The sequence below is a fragment of the Jatropha curcas genome, chromosome 2 (assembly GCF_041381405.1).
Source record: "Jatropha curcas cultivar XTBG-Jc1 chromosome 2, XTBG_Jcur_1.0, whole genome shotgun sequence".
NCBI classification, from domain to species: domain Eukaryota; kingdom Viridiplantae; phylum Streptophyta; class Magnoliopsida; order Malpighiales; family Euphorbiaceae; genus Jatropha; species Jatropha curcas.
The window spans coordinates 11,988,022-12,014,188 of record NC_143152.1 but is presented as its reverse complement, the minus strand read 5'-3'; the positions used below and the strand labels follow the sequence as shown (position 1 = coordinate 12,014,188).

The 26,167-nt window shown below is 34.3% G+C and overlaps 1 pseudogene; it reads right to left on the bottom strand.

The window, feature by feature from the left end:
• Window positions 1–3,127: 3,127 nt before the first annotated feature.
• On the bottom strand, window positions 3,128–21,204 carry LOC149498251 (uncharacterized; annotated as a pseudogene).
• Between the last annotated feature and the right edge of the window lie 4,963 nt (window positions 21,205–26,167).

Genomic DNA, 26,167 nt, shown 5'->3' with positions numbered 1-26,167 from the left:
AGCTGTACCAGCATCGCTCCCACTCCTGCATCTTCTATAGATAGTGACGCGGAACCCAATGAAAATAAATTTCATGAACTCAATGACAAGTTTTGGAAGAGATCAAAGATCTAGAATAAATTCCCCTCTATGGCACCCAAAGCTTAAAGAAGCAAGAACACCAATAATAGAGTAAAAGAATAAGATAAATGCCACAAAGAATTGATAAGTTTACCTTGATTCTTGATGCAATTAGAAGAATGCAATCTCACACTCTCTAAAAACATGAACACGCCTAAGCATGAAGAAGTAGTCTTTAATTCATTGAATAATTGTTGAATAATTACAAAATAACAAGCTATTTATACTAATCTAAGAGGTCCAGATCCTTAAAGGATTTAGAGTTAGCTAAGGAATAGGATTTAGCAAATCTAAACCAACTAAGGATAAGACTAATAGAATCATAACAACTTAAGGATTTGGAGATCTAATCCAAATCCACTAAAGATTGACTAAATCTAATCAAAATAAGGCTAATTATTCAAGGGTGGACGAAATATTGGAGGCCCAACCCATTAACAAAGCAAAAACTCAAAAATAACTAACTAATATTTGAGAGGCAGGGAGTTGCACGGTCCAGGGCGTGTCAAGGTGCACGGGCGTGCGCGCATTGTATGACTTCCTTCACGAGAGGCAGAGAAGTGCACAGCCTGGGGCGTGCTAATTGGCACGGGCGTGCGCACATGGATGAGTGTTCCTTGCGAGAGGCAGAGAAGTGCACGGCCTGGGGTGTGCTAGTTGGCACGGGCGTGCGCGCATGCATGAGTTTCCCTTGCGAGAGGCAGTAGAGTGCACGGTCTGGGGCGTGCTATCTTGCACGGGCGTGCTTCTACAAGCCTTCAAGTCAAAGTTACTGTAGAAAAGTCAAATTTACTGTAGCAGACGGGTCTAACTCAACTTGTGCTTCCATTAATGTGAGAAACTTAGGTGTTTCTTCAAGTTCTTCATAGCACTTGTTGAAAGCAAGGTCATGGAGCTCTTGGGCGGTTTGATTCAATTTTTGGTTCAACCACTCCTGATTTATCATGAAACCTCGTCCCTTGTCCTCATATCATCATTGGGTCAGGTGGAGGCATAAAACCACGCGTCAACAAACCAGAAGTGTTTTTAACCAAAAATTGAATCGAACCGGTCCAAAGGGTCTGACCCGCGTTAGGGTTGCATCACGCAGCTATCGCCTGCGTGACGGCACTAGTAGTTGCGTCACGCAACTCTAACCAGGCTGACATCACTTGGACAGGCCCGTATAACGGTCTGAACTGTTTGTATGGAAACGCGACAACTGTACGAAAAGTAAGCTGCGTCACGAAGCTCGCGGGTCCGTCGCGTAGCTGCTACCTGCGTGACGCAGCTTTGTTCTGTTGCCCTACCCATATAAATACAACTTTTTGTGTTTTTAACGGGACTTTTTCTCATTTTTTCTCTGGACTTTGGCATTTTAGACTGAGAGAAATTTTATTACCGCTAGGGTTTTCCCCAAGAACTCTAGTGAGTAACCTTGAGGAAGATTAAGCCATTAGAAATATAGATTGAAAACTTAAAAACCCAAAAAGACATAAAAGGAGAAAAAGAGAGAAAAGGAAAGAAAAGAAACGTTCTTATTGTTAAAACTTGGTACTAAACGCTTCTGGGATCGTGAAGCCTTGTTCCCAAATCATCTAAACCGTATGCAATCCTCGAATCTGAGGGATAGGTAATCATCTAAACCTTCCTTTTCATTTTTAGTTATTTATTTGTGAAAAATCTTATTTTCTTAGTATTTGATTAGTTTGGTGTTGATTAAACAACATTTTGCCCATTTTTGAGTGTTTCTGAGCTATACTAAACATCTGTTAATAAAAAGAACACGTAAAAAGAGTAGTTTGAAAGGTAGTTACGGACCAGAGCAACTGCGTCACGCAGCTACTACCCGCATGACGCAACTGTTCATGTCCAAAAGACCTTGACTTTGCTTAGACCACCTACGTGACGAAACTGTTCGTGGGAGTAGTTTTTATTTCATTTTTATATTTTTGTTTAATGTTATATCTTAAATAAATAATTAATGAAACTGGAAATTTTGATAAGGTCACGAACAGTCGCGTCACGCTACTAGGAGTTCCGTCACGCAACTAGGAGTTCCGTCACGCAACTGTTCTTCATAGAACAGCTGAGAACAATTGCGTGACGCAACTGTTCTAAGGTTCCAGAATACCTTTCTTATTTTATTTTAATTTCATGTCATTAAATAAATGTTTAATTTTAATTCAAGAAATGACCAATGATGGGCAAATTGTGTTCTAATCAAATCAAACAAATTAATTTACTATGATTTTGAGATTTTAAGATTTATTGTTTGTATTGTTTAAATTATATTATTAAATCCGATTTGTGGCCCGCCTTTAACCATAAGGTAAGAGCAGGTCTTTTAATTATTTCTGCTATGGGTGGATGATGGATGTGATGATTTATTATGAATGCAATGAATGAACCTATTTGGGGCGATTAATTAATTTTCCACATAGGAGCTCGGTTCGATTTAATCGGGTTGGGTTTAATTAAATAATTTGGCTTTTCTAAAATAAAATCAATTAGAAATTGTAGGTTAAAAGAGGCCGATTTTCCGGGCGTCGGCTTCCAACGGGCCGACGTACCTAATTCCCTTACCTAGAACCGCATACGGTTCGCCTGACCAGTTTTTCAAATAATTGGCCTTAAATAAAAATTGGGTTAAATGGAGTCATTTTTGTAAATTAAAATCGGAAACGGTCCCATTGCCGAAATAATGGGTGGCGACTCAAATATTTTTATAAGACCGATTTATCAGCACCGCGTTTCCCAAAAGGTTTTTTAACACCGTTTCCCAATAATTCTAGACAAATAAAAAGAAGTTTTCCGAGGTCCTTTTCCGGGGTTTTAAGGGATCTCAACTCTCCATCATAAACTCAATTATAAAATGGGAAAGAGAGGGGCGAAAACAAAACCCAATACATATAAATGATCTATTGATCTCAATGAACCGCTTAAAGTCTTTTCTACTACCTATAAAAGAATATTGAAAAAAAAATCTAATAGGTTTGTTATTTGATTATATATGGAATATCAACCATCAATTAGAAGAACTTACATATTTCCTAAACAAAGAAGGAAATTCATCTTCATGCCTTTGCTGCACATCCACAATGCTTTGTCTTTCAACTTCTTCCTTGTGTAATCTGAACAAATAAAATACATTAATATTTATATGTAATTTTGTAATTGTAATAAAAATTGAATAGAGCATAAAATTTTCAAATAAAAACTTACTTTAAATAAGATTCTATCTCCTCGCAATTATTAAGTGTACATCACTATATTTTGTTAAAATCGAACAACGTTAACATATCATATACAGTTGCCCCAATGTTCTTGTCTTTGGTTCAAAAATTGAAAACCCATTAGGTATATATATTAGAACACTATCAAAATTCCTTTCCACTTGATTAAATCTAGTTTCAACTCCACAAAAGTACATGGAACAAAAATTAAGACACTCTTTACTAATATATGCCTCAGCAATAGAACCTTTTGGATGAGCTTTGTTGCATATAGATTACTTCAAAGAACATAAGAACCTAAACCCATTCATTTCAAAGAAAAAAAAAGTAATATAAGTAACTATAGTGTAATTCTTATAATTGAAAAATTAAATAAAGCAATGCATAAAAGTAAGAAAGTTACCTTTCAACAAAATACATCCATCAATAATGAACTGGCCCATTGAGTTCTACTTCACATGGTAGGTGAATTGATAAATGTATCATAACCACAAAAAAAGATGGTGGGTATATGGTTTCAAGTTTACACAATATTAGAGCTATATCATTTTGTAACTTGTGTAATGTAGCTCTCTCTATTGTCTTCGAACACAAGTCTCTAAAGAAAGAACTCAATTCTGACAACACAAAATAAATATCCTTTCTCAAATAACCATGGACTACAACTGGAAGTAATCATTGTAGGAATACATGGTAGTCGTGACTTTTAATTCCAGATAACATACAATCATCAACATTAACACACCGAGACAAGTTTGAAGCATAACCATAAGGTAATTTAACTGATTTCAACCATTCACAAAACTTTTTTCTTTCCAAAAATGATAATGTATAACATGATAATGTCATTAAAAATCCATAACCATCCTTTTGCAAATGTAATTCTTTTCTAATACCCATTTCCTCCAAATCTAAATGAGTCTTGACGTTGTCTTTTGTTTTTCCATCCATATTCAACGATGTTCCTAAAATATTCTCACATATATTTTTTTCAATGCGCATCACATCCAAATTATGGCATAACTTCAATGTTCTCCAATAAGGAAGTTAAAAAAAAAATTACTCCTTTTAGTCAAATTCAACTATTGTTCTTTACGATTATGTTTTCTTTTATTATATGTCTTTCCAAATTTCACATCCTGTGGAATATAAGATGTCTGGATAAGTACCTCATCTCCTGATAATTCTTTAGGTTTTTCCCGATGCTCTACCTTACCATCAAATTTTCTACTTTTTCTCGAAGGATGTTGTTTATCCAAGTATCTACGATCACCCATATAACATTGTTTTCGCATATTTTTCAAAGTAACTGAACAAGTCCATTTGTTGCATACCGGACATACTAGTTTGCCCTTAGTACTCCATGTTAGATTATTTTAATAATCTATGTGGCTCATGTAATTAAAAGGTTGGTTCTAATTAAGGTGGCCAAAGATGATGGTTATTGGGCTTAATGGGATGAGGACCAGTTAGGGTTTTAATACCCATCCTCTGCCTTATAAAAGATCAAGGAAATCAACAGTGTAGGTTAAGAGAGTGTGACGACTACCTCAAACATATAGCGGTGATAGGTTGTATGAGAGAACGTGAAAAGAAAACTCTCGTTGCTGTTGATAATTCTCTGACCATTAAGAGAGAACTTATGGACAAAAGGTCAGAGTGAAGAAACATAGATCTATTGTTACGGTGAGAATCAAATTGCCGCAACGAGGTAATCAATAGCTATGGATCAAGGTACGCTTCCGTTAACAGTTTTTCTATTAAATAATTTTTGGACAAAACGATCTAGGTAGCATGAAAGTTTTTACATGTGGTATCAGAGCCTAGTTTGTTCTAGATTTATTTGATAGATTTTGTATTTGGCTTGATTAATGGAAATTAATTTCGTATTATGAAATTGTTTTAATCTGGTATAAATGAAGCCAAAGTTATAGAAATTGGAAAATTGTTTGTTTTCTTTATGCTTTCTAACTTATTCTGCTGTAATTTATAAAAGAAACATCAAGACATCTTATTATATAATGTCATTAAAGTTTTGAGATCTGTGAATACTCAAATTTTGAGGCTCAAAGAGCCAATTTTCCCGGACTGCAAATAGTCTGGCCGGACCGAAGGCCATTTTGGAAATTTACCGGAAGTATGCCAATATGGTACTTAAAACGTCCGGGATGTCGCGAGGATCGCGGCACTGGTCTCGGAATATTTTTTGGAGGTACGGAACTCCCGAAAAATCCTCCGGAACAAAACATTAGCAAAACCGCCGGCCCCGGCCGCCGGCTCCAGCCGCCGGCCTCAGCGGCCTAGGCCGCTGGACACGGCGGAGCAGGCCGCCGGACCCGGCGGCTCCGGCCGCCGAACAGTCCGATTTTTGCCTATAAATACAGCCCCGAAGCCCTCAGTTTTACTCACTCAGTCTGTGTTGACGGACGCTCCTTCTCCCTTACGCTCCTTGTGATTCTTTACTACTTTTCTACATTTTTTATTTAGCTTTATTGCTTTCTTGCTTTGTTAATTGGTCACTAAAATTGAATTAATCAATATTCCCTTAATGAGGAGCTTAATCTGGAGCTAAGAAGTGGTCGACGACTGACTCAGGTAATAACTAAACCCTGTCTATTTAATTTTAGCACTTCATGCATGTTTCTCTTCTACTCCTAAAATTCTACAACTGCATAAATGCATTCATGTCATCAATTTGGCAAATAAATTGCCTCAATTAATTAAGTTCAGGCTAAGATGCCCGGTTAGTCAATAATCGTGGTATTAAAGCCTAAAATCCGACAATAATGGCTAAAAAACCTAGTTAATTAATAACTACGGTGTAATTGCCTTTATTTCGAACAAGTTCGGCTAAAAGTCCAATTAATCAATAATTGTGGCTAAAGGCCTTAATTAATCACGTTTTCATGGCAATAAATTGCCTACATTGCAAATCAATTAATCACTTTTGGCAAACAGATTGCCTATAAGAGGATTAATCTTTCCTAGCGACAAATCGCTTAAATCGAAATCTTGGCTAAAAGCCTTCAAACAATTGCTTTTGGCAAATAAATTGCCTTAAATCAATCAATTCTGGCGACAATCGCCTAATTAACTTTTTTTGGCAAACAAATTGCCTGAATCAATTCATTTGCGACTACAAAGCCTTCAAATAATCACTCTTTGGCAAACAAATTGCCTAAATCAATTCATTTTGGCTAAAAGCCTTAAAATTAATCATTTTGGCGACAATCGCCCAATCAACATTTTTGGCAAGCAACTTGCCTAAATCAATCTTTTTGGCTAAAAGCCTTAAAATCAACACTTTTGGCAACAAATGCCTAAAACATCAAATCACATCAATTTTTGGCAAAATGCCTAAACAAAATGCACAAAGCATACACACACTCATGCATAAAGCATACCCATTCAAAGCCCTTTTAAAAAGGCCTATCGAACTACGTCGACTTTGATCTTCCATTCAAACGGAAGTACGTAGGCACGTTTGGGATTTAACCCCGAGCGGCAAGTCGAAATCACTTAAACATTTAATTGGTCCAATTACATCATCACCTTGCAAAGCATTCATTCTTTGGTTAGTTTATCAGCATGACATAGTCTCGGGATCCACCTCGGGTTCATAGACCATGCCTTAAACATTGGGTTAATTAATCTAGTAATTAGGTTAATTAAAATCGGAGTCACTTAGGGTTTTTCCTAGTTTACCCTAAAATAATTAAACAAGGTGGCGACTCATACATTCACGTGCATTTCTGCCCTTAGTCATGTGCATTACATGCATGATATTTGGGGTAGGGGTTCACAAGATCTTAATTCAATCTCATAAGGTTCTGCATAATTCAATGTTTAATGAATGGAAAACTTGTTAGTCACCAAAGTGACCTTGTTTGGATTTATTTAGACATTTGATTATGCAGTTTTTCAATTGTTCATATCATGTGATACTGTTAAATGACATAAAAGATAAAATTGAACAATTGAGATCATTGATTATAATGTTATGAGGTTATCCAAAGGTAGACCATTACTTATAATCAATGGCATCAAAGAGACCTATCATTGTATTTGATAAATATGTTTGTATACCCAAAGGTAACATAGATATTTTCTTACTGTATTATTACTAAAACTGGACTCTAGAAAGGAGCACGGGCATACTGTAATGAGCATGGGTGTGCTACGGATTCCAGAGAGTAGCATGGGGCAAGCTGTAATGAGCACGGGCATGCTACAGACCTCAAAGAACAGCACGGTTTGTGTTGTGATTAGCACGGGCGTGTCCTGAACTCCAAAGAGTAGCACGGGCCGTGCTGTAATTTAGCACGGGCGTGCCTTGAGTTCGAGAGAGAAGCACGGGCATGCTATAGTGAAGCACGAGCATGCCTATACTCTTTATATGGCATATCAATTCACAAGTTCCTGTGCATCAATGAAGGTCTATTAGAGTATTTTATTCTTGGCATCATTATTGATTAAAGCTATGTATTTAAGTATTACCCAAAGGTGAATTTAAATGCATAATTAAGTTTGTTATTTGTTTGAATCCATTTAAGTTTTTTCTCAAAGTGTTACGTATGAGTATATGTATTATGCTGAAGTTTCTTCTAACATGTTTGCTATGGGCACTTGGTTGATTAAGTTCAATGGATTGAACTATGCTGATTAGTCTGAACAAATCCATTATCAGTTAAGAGTTCTGGACTTAGATCTGGCATTAGTCTCTGAAAAGCCAGCAGCCATCAAAGAGACCAATATAGAAGCTGACAAGTCTCATTATGAGGCTTTGGAGCAATCTAACAGGCTGAGCTTGAACTGAATGAGGATGAAAATGGCTGAAAATGTTAAACCATCAATGCCCAAAACGGACGACACTAGAGAGTACATGTTGAAGATTAAGGAATGCTCCCAATCAGATATAGCTGACAAATCCATAGCAGGGTCCTTAATGAGTGAACTAACTACCAAGAAGTTTGATTGGTCACAATCCATTCATGATCATGTGACTAGCATGCAGAATTTGGCAGCCAGATTGAAATCGATGGGTATGGATGTGAGTGAGTCCTTTTTAGTTCAATTCATTATCAACTCACTTCCTCTTGAGTTTGGTCAGTTCCGGGTGAATTACAACACCCTCAAGGAAAAATGGAACATTCAAGAAATCAAGGCCATGCTGATACAAGAGGAAGGGAGACTAAAGAAAATGAAGGAACACTCCGTGAATCTCACTTTTCATAATGGAACTAGTAGCAGTAGCAACAAATCAGGGAAGAAAGGCAAGAAAAGGGACAAAGCCCTAATGAAGGTGAATGAGGGCCAAATCCGTAAGGAGTTGAAGTGCTACTTCTGTAAGAAGAATGGCCACTTCAAGAAGGATTGTTCGAAAAGGAAGATCTGGTTCGAAAAGAAAGGTATATTTTACGTTTCAATATGTTTTGAATCAAATCTTATTGAAGTGCCAAATAATACCTGGTGGTTAGATTCTGGTGCCACTACTCATGTGTCTCATGTTATATAGGGATTCCTTTCGATCCAACCCATAAACGAAACTGAAAAGTTTCTATACATGGGAAACAAAATGAAGGCACGAATAAAAGGAATTGAGACTTATTAATTGATCCTAGACACTAGTTGTTATTTGAATCTTGAAAAGTGTCTCTATGTTCCTGAATGTGCTAGAAATTTAGTTTCTGTAGGGAGGTTGGACAATATTTGGTTTTAATTTTAAGATTGGTAATGGTGTTTTTTCATTGTACAAACATAAGTACTATTATGGTTCTTGTACTTTAATTGATAGTTTGTATCGTTTTGATCTTGATGTTAAATTTGTTGAATCCTTGTTTAATGTTGAGCACAATATAGGCAATAAATCGTAGTGCACATAATGAATGTTCTGCTTTCTTGTGGCATCAAAGGTTAGGTCACATATCCAAAGAAAGGATTTTGAGGTTAGTGAAAGGTGAAATTTTACCTTAATTGGATTTTACTGACTGGGATGTGTGTATAGATTACATTAAAGGTAAGCAAACTAAACACACATTAAAGAATCTAGCCACAAGAAGTAGTGAATTAGTAGGTCTTATACACACTGATATATATGGTCCTCTCAATGTTCCCTCTTGGGGCGATGAAAAGTATTTTATCACTGTTATTGATGATTTCTCACGGTATGGTTATGTATATTTGCTGCATGAAAAGTCTCAATCAGTGGATATCCTTGAGATATTCATTAATGAGGTAGAGAGGCAGTGAAGTAGAAGAGTTAAAGTTGAGAGATATGATAGAGGTGGTGAATATTATGGTAAGTTTAATGAAAATGGACAATGTCCAGGTCCATTTGCAAAGTTCCTTGAAAAGTCGAGGCATATGTGCGCAATAAATAATGCTGGGTACACCTCAATAGAATGGTGTAGCTGAAAGGCGAAATTGTACACTTATGAAAATGGTTAGAAGTATGTTAAGTAACAATACTATACCTTTATCATTGTGGATGCATGCATTAAAGACCGCTGCATATTTGCTTAATAGGATTCCTAGCAAAGCAGTTCCTAAGACCCTTTATGAATTGTGGACGGGAAGGAAACCTAGTTTAAGACATCTTCATGTTTGGGGTTGCCCAGCAGAAGTCAGGATATGTAATCCACATGAAAAGAAGGTTGATGCTAGAACAGTTACTGGATTTTTCATAGGATGTCCTGAAAGTCAAAACTGTACAGGTTTTATTCTCCTAACCATAGTACGAGAATTGTAGAGTTTGGTAATGCTCGATTTATTGAAAATGGCCAAATTAGTGGGAGTGGTGAACCACGTAAAGTGGATGTGCAAGAGATTCAGATTGAAAGTCCAACTCATGTGGATTTTCCTAATGTCTCTTCTTCGGTTGTTGTTCCTCTAATTGTATCATGGTTTAACAACATGGTTGAACAACAAAATAACATTCCAAACCCACAAAATGACCATATAAATGATGAACTAGTAAATAATGAACAAGTCATAAATAAGCAAGTGGTTCCACAAGAAATAGCATTACGGAGGTCAGAAAGGCAAAGAAGGCCAGCTATTTCTAGTGATTATGTGGTATACTCACTTGAGCATGAATGTGAATTGAGCATTGATAAGGATCCAATCTCTTTTTAGAAAGTCATGGAATGTGATAATTCTTAAAAGTGGTTTAATGCCATGAAAGAAGAAATGAAATCAATGAGTGATAATCAAGTTTGGGACTTGGTTGAGTTGCCTAGGAGTTCAAAACAAGTTGGTTGTAAATGGGTTTTCAAGACCACATAGGACTCTAAAGGCAACATTGAAAGATATAAGGCCCGACTTGTTGCTAAAAGTTACACTCAAAAGGATGGCATTGACTATAAAGAGACTTTTTCTCTAGTTTCCAAAAAGGACTCTTTAAGAATTATTTTGACTTTGGTAGCTCATTATGATCTAGAGCTTCATCAAATGGATGTAAATCCATTTTTCTTAATGGGGACTTAGAGGAAGAAGTATACATGGACCAACCAAAAGGATTTGTAACCACAGGATAGGAAAGTTTAGTGTGTAAATTAAAGAAGTCAATATATGGACTGAAGCAAGCTTCTCGTCAATGGTATCTTAAGTTCAATAATACCATCACTTCATATGGGTTTACAGAAAACACTGTTGATCAGTGTATCTATATGAAGGTCAGTGGGAGCAAGTTCATTATATTAGTCCTATATGTTGATGACATGCTTCTTGCTGCGAATGATGTTGGGTTGTTACATGATGTAAAGGGTTTTCTCTCTTAGAACTTTGAAATGAAAGATATGGGTGAGGCATCCTATGTGGTAGGAATAGAAATATTCTGTGATAGGTCACAAGGATTGTTAGGATTGTCTCAAAGAGCTTACATTGACAAGGTTTTAGAGAGATTTAGGATAGAAAAGTGCTCCGTAGGAACAGTTCCAATTCAGAAAGGAGATAGGTTCAGCGAAATACAATATCCTATAAATGATTTGGAACGTAAAGAGATGGAGTCTATTCCCTACGCGTCAATAGTTGGGAGCTTAATGTATGTTCAAACATGTACTCGATCGGATGTTAGTTTCGCCGTCGGAATGTTAGGGCGATATCAAAGTAATCCTGGGATGGACCATTGGAAAGCTGCAAAGAAAGTACTTAGATATTTACAAGGCACTAAGGATCATATACTCACTTAGAGAAAGTCTACCAATCTCAAAGTGGTGGGATACTCGAATTCAGACTATACCGGTTGTGTAGATTTGAGAAAATCTACATTTGGCTACTTGTTTCTCCTAGCTGGATGAGCAGTTTCATGGAAAAGTGGAAAGTAGTCTGTTATTGCTACTTCCACAATGGAGGCTCAATTTGTGGCATGCTTTGAGGCCATTGTTCATGCATTGTGGTTGTGGAACTTTGTCTCAGGTGTAGGCATTGTCAACAGAATAGCTAGACCGTTGAGAATTTACTGTGATAATTCCGCAGCTGTTTTCTTCTCTAAGAATGATAGGTATTCTAAGGGTGCAAAGCACATGGATTTAAAATATTTATCTGTGAAAGAAGAAGTGCAAAAACACAAGGTGTCAATTAAGCATACCGGTACTAATATGATGATAGCGGATCCGCTAACTAAAGGATTACCACCCAAAATCTTTACTGGCCATGTTGAAAGGATGGGTGTTATAGATAAGTCCTTGTTAGCATGATATTCAAACTTGTATATATATATATATACATATGGTTATTTTGCTCATATTATTGTGACACTTGGGAATTCAATTAAAAATGTGTTTTGCTTATTTATTTGTTATCCACATTATAGATGTATACAGGAATGGTTTAAGTGAGATAACAATAATGTTGATTGTAACAATGTATCATTTGTTGCATCATTTCTCAATTAAGGATTTATGAATTGAGATGGTCTGTGATATATGAAAGGAATCATGTCGATTAATGACTTGTGACCGCCATAATCCAATCACTTCAATTCTAATTAAAGCTAATATAATAGATTCAAGAAAGCACATGGGCCAAGTGGGAGATTGTTAGATTATTTTAATAATCTATGTGGCCCATGTAATTAAAGGGCTGGTTCTAATTAAGTTGGCCCAAGATGATGGTTATTAGGCTTAATGGGATGAGGACCAGTTAGGATTTTAATACCATTCCTCTGCCTTATAAAATATCAAGGAAATCAACAGCGTAGGTTAAGAAAGTGTGACGGCTACCTCAAACATATAGCGGTGATAGGTTGTTTGAGAGAACGTGAAAAGAAAACTCTCGTTGCTGTTGATAATTCTCTGACCAATAAGAGAGAACTTATGGACAAAAGGTCAGAGTGAAGAAACATAGATCTACCATTACGATGAGAATTGAATTGCTGCAACGAGGTAATCAATAGCTATGGATCAAGGTACGCTTCCGTTAAAAGTTTTTCTATTAAATAATTTCTGGACAAAACGATCTAGGTAGCATTAAAGTTTTTACACTCCACCCATAAAAGCATTCCCTATGCAGGAAAATCATTTACAGTCCATAACAAAGCAGCATATAATCGAAACTTCTTATTGCTATATGAATCAAATGTCTCGACACCGTTTTGCCATAATTCTTTTAATTCATCTATTAATGGTTGAAGATAAACATAAATATCATTACTTGCAGAATCTTTGCCTGGGATTAGAATTGACAAAAATAAAAATGGCTCTTTCATACATTTCCATGGAGGCAAATTATAAGGAAATAAGATTACCGGCCACATATTATAACTTGTACTCATTTTGCCAAAAGGATCAAATCGAACCTGCCACTGCTATTAGCATGATCTTTTGCAAGATCTAAGAAACTACATACTCCTTTAATATATTCCAAACTAAATATATTTTTATGTAACATCCAATTTCTATCCATTATATTAACTTGTGAAAAATAATTAAAATAAAATCATCAAACAATTGGATGATTGTATAATCAACCTTCAACTAATAACTTAAAAGCAACTTTACTTCTATAAAGCCAAAGCTTACTGTATTATTTTATCCTAAATAATTGAAAAATGATTAAGGTTAATATGAGCGCTAGAAACTTATATCACAAAGAATTAATGCAATCGATTATGTCCTATGTTAACAAGACACCAATGAATAAGTTCAAAATATTCAGGCCAACAATATATCTCATAAAATTAGTTTGATCCTTCATTTTAATTGATTTTGATATATATAGGATTAGCAATTTTATCAATTACCCATACCCCATCAAAACCCTAAAATTCGGGTTTGACTAGGTTCGGGTTGGGTGCATACCTATTGAGTCGGGTTGATTTTGCTATCCCTACACGAATAACTAAATAGTGAATTTTCATTCATTAATTGAGATTAGCAGCACAATTACTTATATTTTTATTGACCAAGTCACAAATACTATACTTGAGGTCAGTAGCAGTTATATACTAAATTGCAAAATAAGCAATGAATTTGTAACAAACCAAAAGAAGTCAAATCCTTCCTTTAATTTGTAACTATATACTTTATGTAGTCAAAAAAATTGACCCATGGCTAGATTTAATCAGCATGGCATCACAAAATTAAAACACAGATCATTAAACAAAATAGCTTAGTTAATAAAAGGGCAAAGCTCATCCATTGAACTGAGAAATAATTTTGGAAAGTTAAAGCTTGAATTTTTTTTTTTTTCATTTTTTAGTCAAATTTTCTTTTTTTTTTAATTAATTCCATCTTCTGATAATATCAAGGGTTAATAAGTAAAAGTAAAATGAAAAGTATGAAAAGTTTGAAGGAACCTGTGACATCCCAACCTGGCAAAATGATCCTAAAAGGGCGTGTAGAGCAAAGCTCCTGGCTAGCTTCTAGGATGGCAGGTTACCTATGGGTAGTGGAATGCAGGACACATGAACGAATTGGATCACATATCGAAAAGGGAGAAACTAATCATCAGAGGCACCTTTTGGTGAAATGCTAGGAGAGTTGAAAGAACTCCAGGATTTAGCGTGCTCGCTTAACGGAAATCCTAGGATGGGTTACCTTTGGGAAGTTTCTCATTTCACCTACAGTACAAAACTGTGTGGGTCTTGCCAATCCAGTATGGGATGGAACTGACTTGATCCAAAGCGGACAATTCCTCTGGTGGTTGGAGTCGAGCATAACAGAACCTTTACCTCCCTCTTCTGATTATAAAACCAACAGAACCTTAAAATTGAATTAACACCAACCATTAAACTAAGCCCTATAATATACCACAATAAATCAAGAGTAACAAGTAACAGATGAAATGGCCAACTGAATATAGTCCTAGCATTTAAACTCTACATTCATAATCAATATATTTTGCCAAAAAAGAGACATTTTCTTTTCACTGTTGATTGGATCTCTGGATTTTGCTTATATACTTTAATAATTAATATACCTTCAATGCAAACAATAGACACTTGACTTTACCCACAAGAGTTGCAGTAATACTGATGTAGTACATAACAAGCCTAAATAACACCATAATCTAGAAACACTTATCCCTTCATTCCCTTTCAAACTGGATCAACTATTTCAAATCAATCATGAAAATATAAAAAATTGAAACTTTTAATCAATGGGCTCTTACTCTTACAAAAACCAAATTTTCAAAAGAAGAAGCAACGTTTTTATAACAGGAAAAAATTCTCATTATAAAATACATTGATGCTTTGCTTTAAAGAATATTTTTGACTTTTCGAAAATAAAAAAAAAATGTGAATCTTTTGCAAATACTCAATTATTTGTTACTAAAAATAATTAAGCCAAAATATTTTTCATTTAGATAAGTGGAATTAAAAGTCTATTTTCTCATTTAGCAAAAGTTGACTATTGAATACTTTTAAAATAAATCATATTTAATAGTGATAATTAAAATAAAAATAATTAAATAAATATATTTAATTTTAATTTATTATAATCATGATTATTATATTATAAAAATTGAGTTTTGATTTATTTATAAATACTAAAGCTTCAAAATTTAGAATTTAGGGTGTTCCAATCATTTTTTATCCTACGTAGATAAATAAAAAACATAAGTTGGGTGGTTTTTACATATCTCTAACTTTAGAAAAGTTTTTTTTTTAATATTTATATAGTGCATTAAATGTAATATTTTATTTATGCAAAACATAAAATAGTTTATTCATTTATATATGATGATGGAATCCCACTATTTGTAATTCATATATTAAAACAATTATTTTTAAAAGATACTAAAAATTGATCTTATACAAAATCAACCCCATATAATATTAAAAATTATTATATTAAAACAATTATTTTACTATTATTGTGCTATGTATTTTTTTATTTGAATTGTGAATTATTTTAAAATATGATATTTAGAAAAAACTGGTACTTGCGGATAGTATTAAAAGGGTCTAGGATTGTATGAGTTGTTCCTAAATAGGTTTGGAAAGAGGATTGAGATTTTATATGGGTACCTCACCATTGCCATCCCTGAGATTTCTATTCTATTTCTAATATCAGTTTTTATTCTATTCTTATATTCTCTGATTATATGCTCTAATTATTAGAACTTCAAATTTTTCCTTTCTATTTGTATGTTCTAATATCAGTTTTTAAAATTACTTTCTGTTCTAAGTCCCCATAGATGTTTTACTGCACTAACTCAGGGAGAGTTTTATACATGTTCTAAACCCGCTTCATGATAAAACATATGTCATGTTTAGAACTTATATTTTATTGACATGCATAAATTTAAGGGAGTACATGTTTTATGTTTGATAAATTTATTGGTTTTGTCATCATAAAAAATGGGAAGAATGTTGGCTCAAGGGTCAAATATTTATCTCAAGATTTTGATGATTAAAACAAAATAAATAAATTTAAATTATATTATTTGTGCTAATAATATTTTATGCAGATTATATATGGAAAGTAATAAATAAACAAGGCAAGTCCTACAATTTCAAGGATCATGAAGACTATTGAAGACCTTAGTGGTTAGATTTTTAGGATTCATTGTAGGATAGAGAAAATATTCATTTATAAGCACAAAACAAATTTCTTCTCTCTTTATCAAAAGGATTTTTCAAAAATAACTCTTTAAAAACCAAAAGTTTTTTTTTTCGTTCCTCGATTATCTTACCTAAAATGGAAGAGATCTTGTCTCAATCATTTTTGATAATAAATATCTTCGAAAAATCTTCTTTTAATTTTTCGAAAATTATCTTCATAAAGGTTCGAAATTTATTCACCTACCTAAATTAAAGAGACTTTGTCTTAAATGATTTTGGTAATAAGAATAAATCGAATAAGATTTTTATGCTCTTCATTTTCAGAAACAAATTTTAAAGAGATCCAAAATCTTAATTTTATCTTCTTACCTAAACGAAAGAGATTCTATCTCAAATCGTTTTTGGTAAATATTTATTTCGAAAAAGATTTTTGTTTTCGAAAATCTTATTTTTAAAGGAAAGTTAAATTTTCTTTTATTCACTTACTAAAAAGAAAGAATAGTGACTCAAAAGATTTGGTAACAAAGGTTTATGTATCTTCTAAAAATGGAAAGTCGATATTCTGATTTGAAAAAGAGATTTCACTTTCTAAATACAGGATTCTCATCCCTCTCTATATAAGGTGTTCTTTTCTTTAAAAGACGTGGAGAAAAGAGTTTTCGTTTTAAGAGTATTTGTCCATTGATCATATCTTTTATCTCTCAAAACTTATTCTCTACCTCCTTATTTCTTTTTATCTTAATACTTTATATTTTATCTTTAAAAGAGAAAAGAAATTTTATAACAACTTCTTTTGAAAAACAGTTCTGATTTCTCAAGCGATTTTCTAAACTTAAAAACTGTTTTTCCTATGTTTATATTTGCATTTCTATCTGTCCATTTAGATTCTGTAATTCTTAGTAAACAGGTTTTTATTTAATAAACTTTTGTGCAATAGCTTAGGTGAAAAGCTATTGTGAAATAGGTTATCAAGTGACCTTCTCCATCAGAGAGATTCTAATGTCTTGATTTGAGTTTCTATAATCTACCAAAAACAGAAAGGGTTGAGATTAACTAGAACCTTTGGAAAATCTAGTGGGACAAAGGGTAGATCTAGGAGTTGATCTATTGCCTTGTACTGTTGGTTTATCTCTTACCCTTGAAAAGAGATAACATAGTTGAGGATCTCAAGATGAGTCTTGGGGAGTGGATGTAGGCGAGTTAGTGCCGAACCACTATAAATCACAGTGTTGATCTTTTTATTTTCTAAAGTTCTACTTGATACTATTTTATTTACACTTCTGTCTATATTTTAGAAATGCTAAAGTTGTTAATGGTTTTGATGTTCTAAACTGGAATAAGCTTTATATTTTCTGAACATTAGAACTCTGGACTTTTGCTCAGTGAATATACCAAGTTCTAAATTGTTCTTCTATTTTCAGTATATTTCACTACTTGGGTTTCTAATCAGTTTTCTAATCTTGATTGAAGCTTTATGAAGCAGTTCAGATTTCAATAACTGTCTCTCACATAGTCTTTTATATTTACCTAAACTTTATGAGGAAGATCTAAACATAATAGTTTTCCGTCATAAAGTAGTTTTGATATTGCATAAGAAATTGTGAAGCAGTTCTAATCAATAACTGTACTTTGCAAAGTCTTTCTATTTTCTGTATTAGGTCATTGTGAGGAAGTTCTAATCAATAATTTATTCTCACAAGTGCATTACTTTTTCGCTGCTACAGAATTCTGAGTTGATTTTTAAAGTTAAATTTTTATTTTTAGAAAACTCAATTCACCCCCCTCTTGGGTTGTGCCATACATATTCGGGACCCATAGTAAACCAATTTCTACTTAGTTTGTGCTATTTGTTTGATTTGGAGGAGTGTGGTTAGGGTTTCAAAGAAGAGAAATTGATTTTGATGTTAATAAGTGATATAAACAGATTTAAGTTGTTAATTAGTTGCTATTGAATGAATAACATATGAATTAAGCTTTAATTTGATTGAAATCAGAAGAATCATACCTAAGGTTAATGATCACAGAAATGATCATTTCAAAGAGAAAATCATATCTGAGGCTAAAATGAAGGTTTTGTCAATTCGAAATGATTGCAGAAATGATCATTTCGAAGAAAAAATCATAACGGAGGCTAAGATGGAGGTTCAGGCAACACGAGATGATTAGAGAGATGATCATTTTGTTTTAAATTGATGAGTTTAATTAGTTAATTAAGCATTCTAATAATGCTATTAAGTGTTGGTTTGGAAGGAGTTATGATTAAATTGGGATTTCCATATTTATATGGTTGTGGAAGTTTAAGGAACTTAAGAAATATCCATTATTTGGTGTAATATTTGATGGATTTTGATGATGTTAATTGGTAAATAAATAATTGAGTTGAGACTACAGGATTATTCACTTAGTGTTAAAGAATATGTGGAAATTTTCCGAGACCCCAAATTACAAAGAAAGATAAAAATGTTAAGCATTTAAGTCATGCACACTAAGTGTTTGATTAAATGCCTAAATGAATATTGAGGTGCTTGCTTATCCATATAGGTAAAAGGGTCTTAGAAGAAGGTGAAGGAAGAGGCTCTTTCAAGCCTTGACACTACTACACTATATACTGTGAGTAAAAGCATCTAACGTTTAGTTATATATAATGTATGAATGCTTTTAATATTTCTTATGCTCATGCCATATCTAATATTGCTATGATAAGAACATGACTCTTATCCTGGAAAATGGAAAGCTAAGCAAAAATGTATACATCATTCTGAGGTCGATGAGCCTAATCTATGTTTGTATATCTGTCAAACTCTGCATATGAGATAAAAGGAAGTTATGACTACTGTCATTACCAACTCGTGAATCTGATCTGTATTTGGAGCTACGTGCTCATAAATCTGCTATCTGGAGTGTATGCTCATAAATATGTTATCTGGAGCTGCGCGCTCATAAATCTGATATCTGGAGCTATAAGCTCAAAATCTGAATCCGGAGCTACGTGCTTAACATATCTTATCTAAAAGCTGGCCAGCTAAATCTGATATCTGAAATCTGCTATTTGATACCCTGGGCGAGTTTGGTTTGACAAATCATAACATAAATAATCTGACAATCATCTGCATCATGCTTCCGAGTTAAGCTTCTGTAATATGTCATCTGTGTGATGGTATACATCTATTACTCTTATTTCTGTTAGTGACAATGATGTAATATATGTAATTTATTACTATGAATGGAATGGTATATGCTTGCAATTATCTGGTAATGTATGATGTCGGGCATTGATGGGCCGAGGAGTCTGAGATGTTCTGAATTATTGGGAGTGTACTGAGTGTCTTGATTGAGATGCTTGGTATTTATTATATAAATAAAAAAATTATTATGATGGTTTTACTCATTGAGTAACATTTCATAAAATATGCTAATGTTTTTTCAGATTTTGGCACTAGAAGGCAATAGCAGTCGGAAATTCCATATGTTCAGTCAAGACAGAAATGGAACAAATGTCGGGATTAATTGTGTCTGCATATGTCACCTCCTCAGCTTTTAAAAAAGTGTTTTGTAGGAGTTAAACTCCTTAATGTCCACCATGTAATAAGTAACTTTTAGATTATGTCCGGTCATGTATATTTTTACATATGACCATATGTTCGGCTATAGATTGGTTCTTGTACTCGGCCTAGATTTCTTAGGATCTGTCACTTTGCCCTCATAAATAAGGTTTTGGATTTCAAGTCTCAACCACAAACATCAGTAGGTAGTGTGATCGTTGCATTGGTGAAACTTACAATAAGCATTATGATTGAAGTTCTTTGGCAAAGGTTCAAGAGGTGGCCTCAGTGCTAGCGGTTGCAACAAACCCACTGACTTGACTTCTCAAACACCTTCGACGGAGGGGTGCTGAAATTAGAGAATCTTTTAGGTTGCATACTGGTAGCCCTCAAATCTGGGGTAGCTATTATGGTATTCTTGCTTGAACTTGGGGACTTCCTAGAAGAACTAGACCCTTGGAAACCGGACTTGTTGAAGCTCCCAGAGCGATTCCTATATTTCTTATCTTCTCTTAACTTATCCTCTATGGTAGTACTAGCCTCACGGACTTATGAGAACTTAGTCAAAGGCATATAATACAACTTCTCTCAGAAAGCTAGTAGGGTTCCCTTGATAAAGATTTTGATTTATTCCTTAGTGTTGAGTTGGTTTCTCATTTATGTAACCTTGGCTCTCCATTTAGCCATGTAATTGGTAAAAGATTCATCACTTTTCTACATTGTAGCTTCTAGATCTCTCAAATTTACACTCACTAGAGGTTGTAGGCGTATTCCTTCAGAATTCTCCAGGTTGTAGTATCAAGTCTGAGCTTACCTGGTTAGAGACATAGGGAACCTCTTCAAAATCTCTTTTGATAGTAGACTTGCCAATTCCATCACTACCTTATACTGCATTACATGGAAGTTGGATCACCCGTGCCATCATATTTTGGTACCTTGGGCATCTTATATGTTACGGGAACAGTATTCTTTAACCCAAGCTCTTCATTCTCATCGCCGTCCATATGGACATATTGATCCATTCCTTTTGACTTCATGAAGAAACGGAGCTTCTCTAACTTCTTGTCCAGCTTATCAAACTTCTCAGAGATGACCAGCTCAGACTCGGCCTTCTTGGTGGTCACTTTCTTGGCAAAGAATTCCTCATCCTACCATGTGTCATCTACATGCTCTTCCTTTCTGACTCACCTTTAGCTTCATCGTCCTCTATCACCACATGGTCTTCACTTTTGTCAAACCGTAAAAGCTTTTCTAAACAGGCAACCACCATCTTCTCAACCAATTTTTCAATTTCTGATATGGGGACTTTACTTTCACCCATAATATCAATATGTGTAGAAGCAAAAGCGGAAGCAATAGTAGGAGATAATAGATTGGCTTGAACCGAGGAGTTCTCAATTCAAAATGGGAGCCCAAAGAACTAACAGAAACAAAATCAGGAAGGTCAGAAGGGATTGAAGGTTCTTCAACTCTAACCAATCGACTATTTGTCCTCAACCAGTTGATCTCTTGCGGAGCTTTCTCTCTTCTCGGCTCTATCTTGACTATACAAAACAGGTGTTAGAAAACACGGCATGATACATGTATGCATGAATGCATGAATATGATATGACATATAAAAATGCGATCATACAACACGTCATCGTGAAATGCAACTAATGTTATATTCCACCATAGCTTGATCACAATTGTACGAGACGAGGATTAGGGAAGAGCTCTCGAGAATTGATAAGATCAAAACGTGCCCTATTTTATAGCCAAATATTTATAATAACCTTTATTTTCTTATTCTTTTGTATCCCTTTCTTTTTGCCTCGAGCAAGTAGATACTCGAACAGGGTTCTTTATTTGAGATTTTTTTTCTTCTTCTTTTGGCATTTACAATATTTGGCTCAAAATAGACTAACTTTCATTACTTTTTCAAAATTTGACTTTTTATAATGATAAACTTTTGGCCCTAACAAAATATTTACAGCCTTTTGAAACTTAAAGGTCTAAGAAGTTTGATAAGGCTTGGCGTCCTCCAAAGTGAAATGTCCAATTTCCACAAGGTGGTTGGCGGTATTGCGTATGAGCATGAAACGCGCCTCCACATCTTAGAAGAAGGTCATAGCCTCGAGTTAAGCTTGCTTAATTTCAAGCAAGAGTTGATGAGCCTCCTCTAATAGGTCTTCTTTAGTTGCTGCCAGAATCAGAGGAGCTTCCCTCGTAGGCATTTGAACTTCGCCCTTGTAATCAACATTTGAAAGAGCTCTTCTGGCTCGTTTTGCTTCTAGTACTTCTCTTAAGTCCTTCACCCTTTGGTGCTTCAAACGATGAGAACGAGCCATGATAGAATATTTCTTTATGGCTACAATAAAATAAGTTAAATGATGAATGAGAAAAGATGACAACATAGCATAAATATATAACAACCAAAGGGGGATGGGAGTTGAGAAATGCATGATCTACACCCTTATATCTCCCACACACGATTCAAGGTCAAAGGTCTTTCTAAAACCCTAAGACATATTGGTTGACCCCATAAACCATCATGGGATTTTTGGACTGATGCCTCTCACATTTATCGGTATGAATGACATATCATTTATTTATTATGGTAACCCTAATGGAAGGAATTAGGGCCGTGTACATGAGCTTTGGTTGGGTTTAATAGGTCTTGGATTCCATAAACGAGAATTGGTTATTTCCTCCCATTTATCTTTGGGTCTAAGTAAATGGTGATAACGGATTGTGACAATTCTTTTGATATACCAAATGGTACAAAACTTATGGGTAGTGTATATTAGTGGCGGATCCCAACAGTCGAGTAGAGTGAAAGGATCACAACCCCTAATATCACATTTAGGGTTTAAGGTAGAAATGAGATTGAGAAGAGACAAATGTATGAATGACAATTATATGTGTACAAAAAGTAAACTCAATTTAAAGTTAATAATATTATTAATGATTGTAAATAAGTGGACAACATTTGGAGTCAACTGCTTACTTGAACCCAAAACCGAAAACCAGAGACTCTAGGTTCGATCTCTAGTGAAGTCGCAAGACTAAGGATTGCTTATTTTTCCATAAAAAAAATGAAACGGGCTTGGTTAATTTTATTTAACAAATTGGTTTTCGTTAATAGACTCATTCATTGATCCTCAGAAAAAAATTCTCTTACTTTGGTAAGAGCTTTATTTTGGAGTCGTCACTCTCTTTAGGGAACTTCTCAAATTAGTCGATTTTTTGAAATCCTCTTTAGGGAAACTTCTCAAATTAGTCGATTCTTTAAAATCGACTAACTCGATTTTGAACCAGAGACTGAGTAAGGGGGTTAGGTATGATTTTAGGAAGGTGTTAGGCACTCAAATCGCCTAGTTTAAACCAACCTCCTAATTGTCATAATGATTTAATAATAAGATTAACTAAAATTGAGATGCAAAAATGGTTTTAATGACATTTTTAAAGAAATGTCAAACATGCAAATAATCGCATATATTAGACATAAAATTAAATCATCCATAAGAAAGGAGGAAGGAGAAAAGAGTTGCAAACCATAACCTAAGAATACAATCTACTTGGATCCCATTAAAATTTCCCAACCAAACTAATTTATTACAATCAAGCGATAATAGGACCCATTTTGGGTACTTTACATTTGGCTAATTTAGTAAACCAAAAGCAATAAAGAACCATCCATGAGAAATAAACACAATACCCAAATAAAATTTACAGGAACATAACCCATCCACAAAATCATAAACACATTCAACCACTCAACAAATGAACGTATGATGCATGTTTAGTTCATAGTTAACATCTAATGGGTTAGCATAAAAACTATAAAGTAATAAATAAAAGAGCAGGAATTTAAAGGCAGAAAATGAAGAGTGCATAAAAAATAAATGACAAATACTTAAATACAAGAAATTTAAAGATTAAGACAAGATTAGAGTTCAAGATCTTGATATTTATCATGACTAATGAACAAATACACCCATCGCTACTCCAAACCTTGTTTATTAGTACTAATCCAATCCATTTGTGGTTAAAAAGGCATTCTAGACAGATAAAGTCCGGTGTTTTACCACTGGATCTCTGAATCGGGTCCATTTTATTGATTTTTACTGTTCTGGATCTTTGAACTGAAGTTTCGCATGCCACAGGAGAAGTGGCGTGCGCCACTTGGAAGGGGCGTGCGCCACACGTAGTGACTTTAGGTACTTACCCTGATCAGGTGGCCACAGAGTGAAAATAGAGCCTCAGAAGCGTGTCTGTGAAGAAGTGGTGCATGCCACTTGCTTGTGGCGAACGCCACATGTAGTGGCTTGTACCATTACTATTCTTTGTGCACCACTTCAATGCAGACAGTCCTTTTTTGGGTTGATCCTGGGTTTCCCTCACAACCAAACTTAAGAATGGTGATTTAGCACCAAAATAAAAAGAAAAAGAGGTGGAGAAAGAGATTAATGGCTCTCAAAATTTATCTTTTGGAGATTTCCAAAGATTTTTGAGAGATTGAATGCAAAAACCCTAAAAGTTGAGTCCTTGGATCAAAGATCCGAGTTTAAGATCTAGATGAACGTGTTTATGGACTTTTAATCAATACTTAAGGATTTTGTAATCACAAATGAATGAATAACAACCTAGATCAAAGTGGAAAACACAAGTTTTTCCTTTGATTTGGGTTGAGTTTCCAAAATGAAAGAGTTCCTTAAGTTTTTTGCCAAAAGTCCTCCTTACTGAATCCAAGGCCTATTTATAGGCAAATGGGTAGTGTTGCCCCATTATAGGGTTTATGTGGCAAAATTCCACTGATGGGCCCCACAATCGAGCCGGGCTAATTTTTCCAAATTTAGACCGAATGGCACGCAAAACGAAGCGATGCACCGAAAAGTGCACCAGGTGAGCCCAAAGCGCTTCTAGGCCCAATTTCATTGCGAAATGCCCGATTATCCGAAAAAATAAAAATGGTCAAACACGTGCATTATCTCAGCTACGGACCATTGGTTCGAAAATCGGGACGATCGAGAATCCCACTCCAATCTTATGTTGAAAATAAGTTATAATCACTGAGCCATTAGAGGCAAAATTTGAGCGTCTACAGACAGATTCATAAATTGGTCGCTGACTTCTTAGTGACAAGTCTTTGTGCGACGGATCTGTGCAGTCACTAGTTCGTTGCTAATTTACTTCGCATCGATCGCTAAATGGCGTTTTTTTTTTTTAGTGTAGTGAGCCAAATTATAACTTATTTTGTAATTAATAATAACTAAAATTATTGAAAAAAGCAGATAAAAAAGTTCACTTGATAATCATTAACTAAAATAAATAAATAATAGGAAAAAAAAAGTCCTCAGTGGAGGAATGCTATCTTATTTTCAAAAGTAACTTATTTGTTATTAAGTTATAAGAACTAAAATTATTAAACTTAACTTATTTTTTATTAAATATTGCATGTTTAATTATATAAGAAAAATTAAAAAAACCTACAAAAAAATAAAGAATAATAATCAACCAAGAGGGCTCCATATGGACATGAGAAACTTTGATTAGTAGAAACTATGTGATCAAGTTTAAGTATTTAGGAGGATCCAGAAAAGAATGAAAATTGAAGTTTGGGGTTTTCCATACTATTATTCGTAGTATATTTCAACAGTATAACATTTTTATATAATTGTAGTTTTTCTATTTAATTTAATACTTTTTACAGTTTGTCTTTTGGTTAATTGTTTTTTACTTTTGATCTTCAGACAGCAGTGTTCAGCATTAGTATTTTTTTTTTATAGTGTTCAGTAACATAATATTTAAATTAGCCTTTAAAGTAAAGTTTCAAATAACTACCAACTAAATACTACTAAAACAGCTCAAGGTTATCAAATAGCTAATTTTACCGAATAGGCCCTATGGGTATTTGAAAATTTTTTATTACATTCGAAGTTGAATTTCTTTTTTCAAAAATTGCCACAAATCACCAAATCGAATCAAACCAAACTAAATCACATTTATTGATTTAGTTCGGTTAAACACTTTTCATGGTTTGATTCTTTTTTTTCCCCATAATCCCACCATGTAGGTTTAGTTCAGATAAAGCGTCCAAACCAAACTGATCACCCATTCTACGGAGCATTATAAAAGTTTTGGGAAGGAAGATATTCTCCGAGTTTGGATAGAATTGTTCATTGGTTGGTAAATTTGATTCGTTGTGAAAATCATTAAAGCAAAATAAACCGAAATCAATATTCAATTGCACCAGTTTGAAACAAAGTTGAACTTTATTTTTCCACTTTAAAGCAAATTAA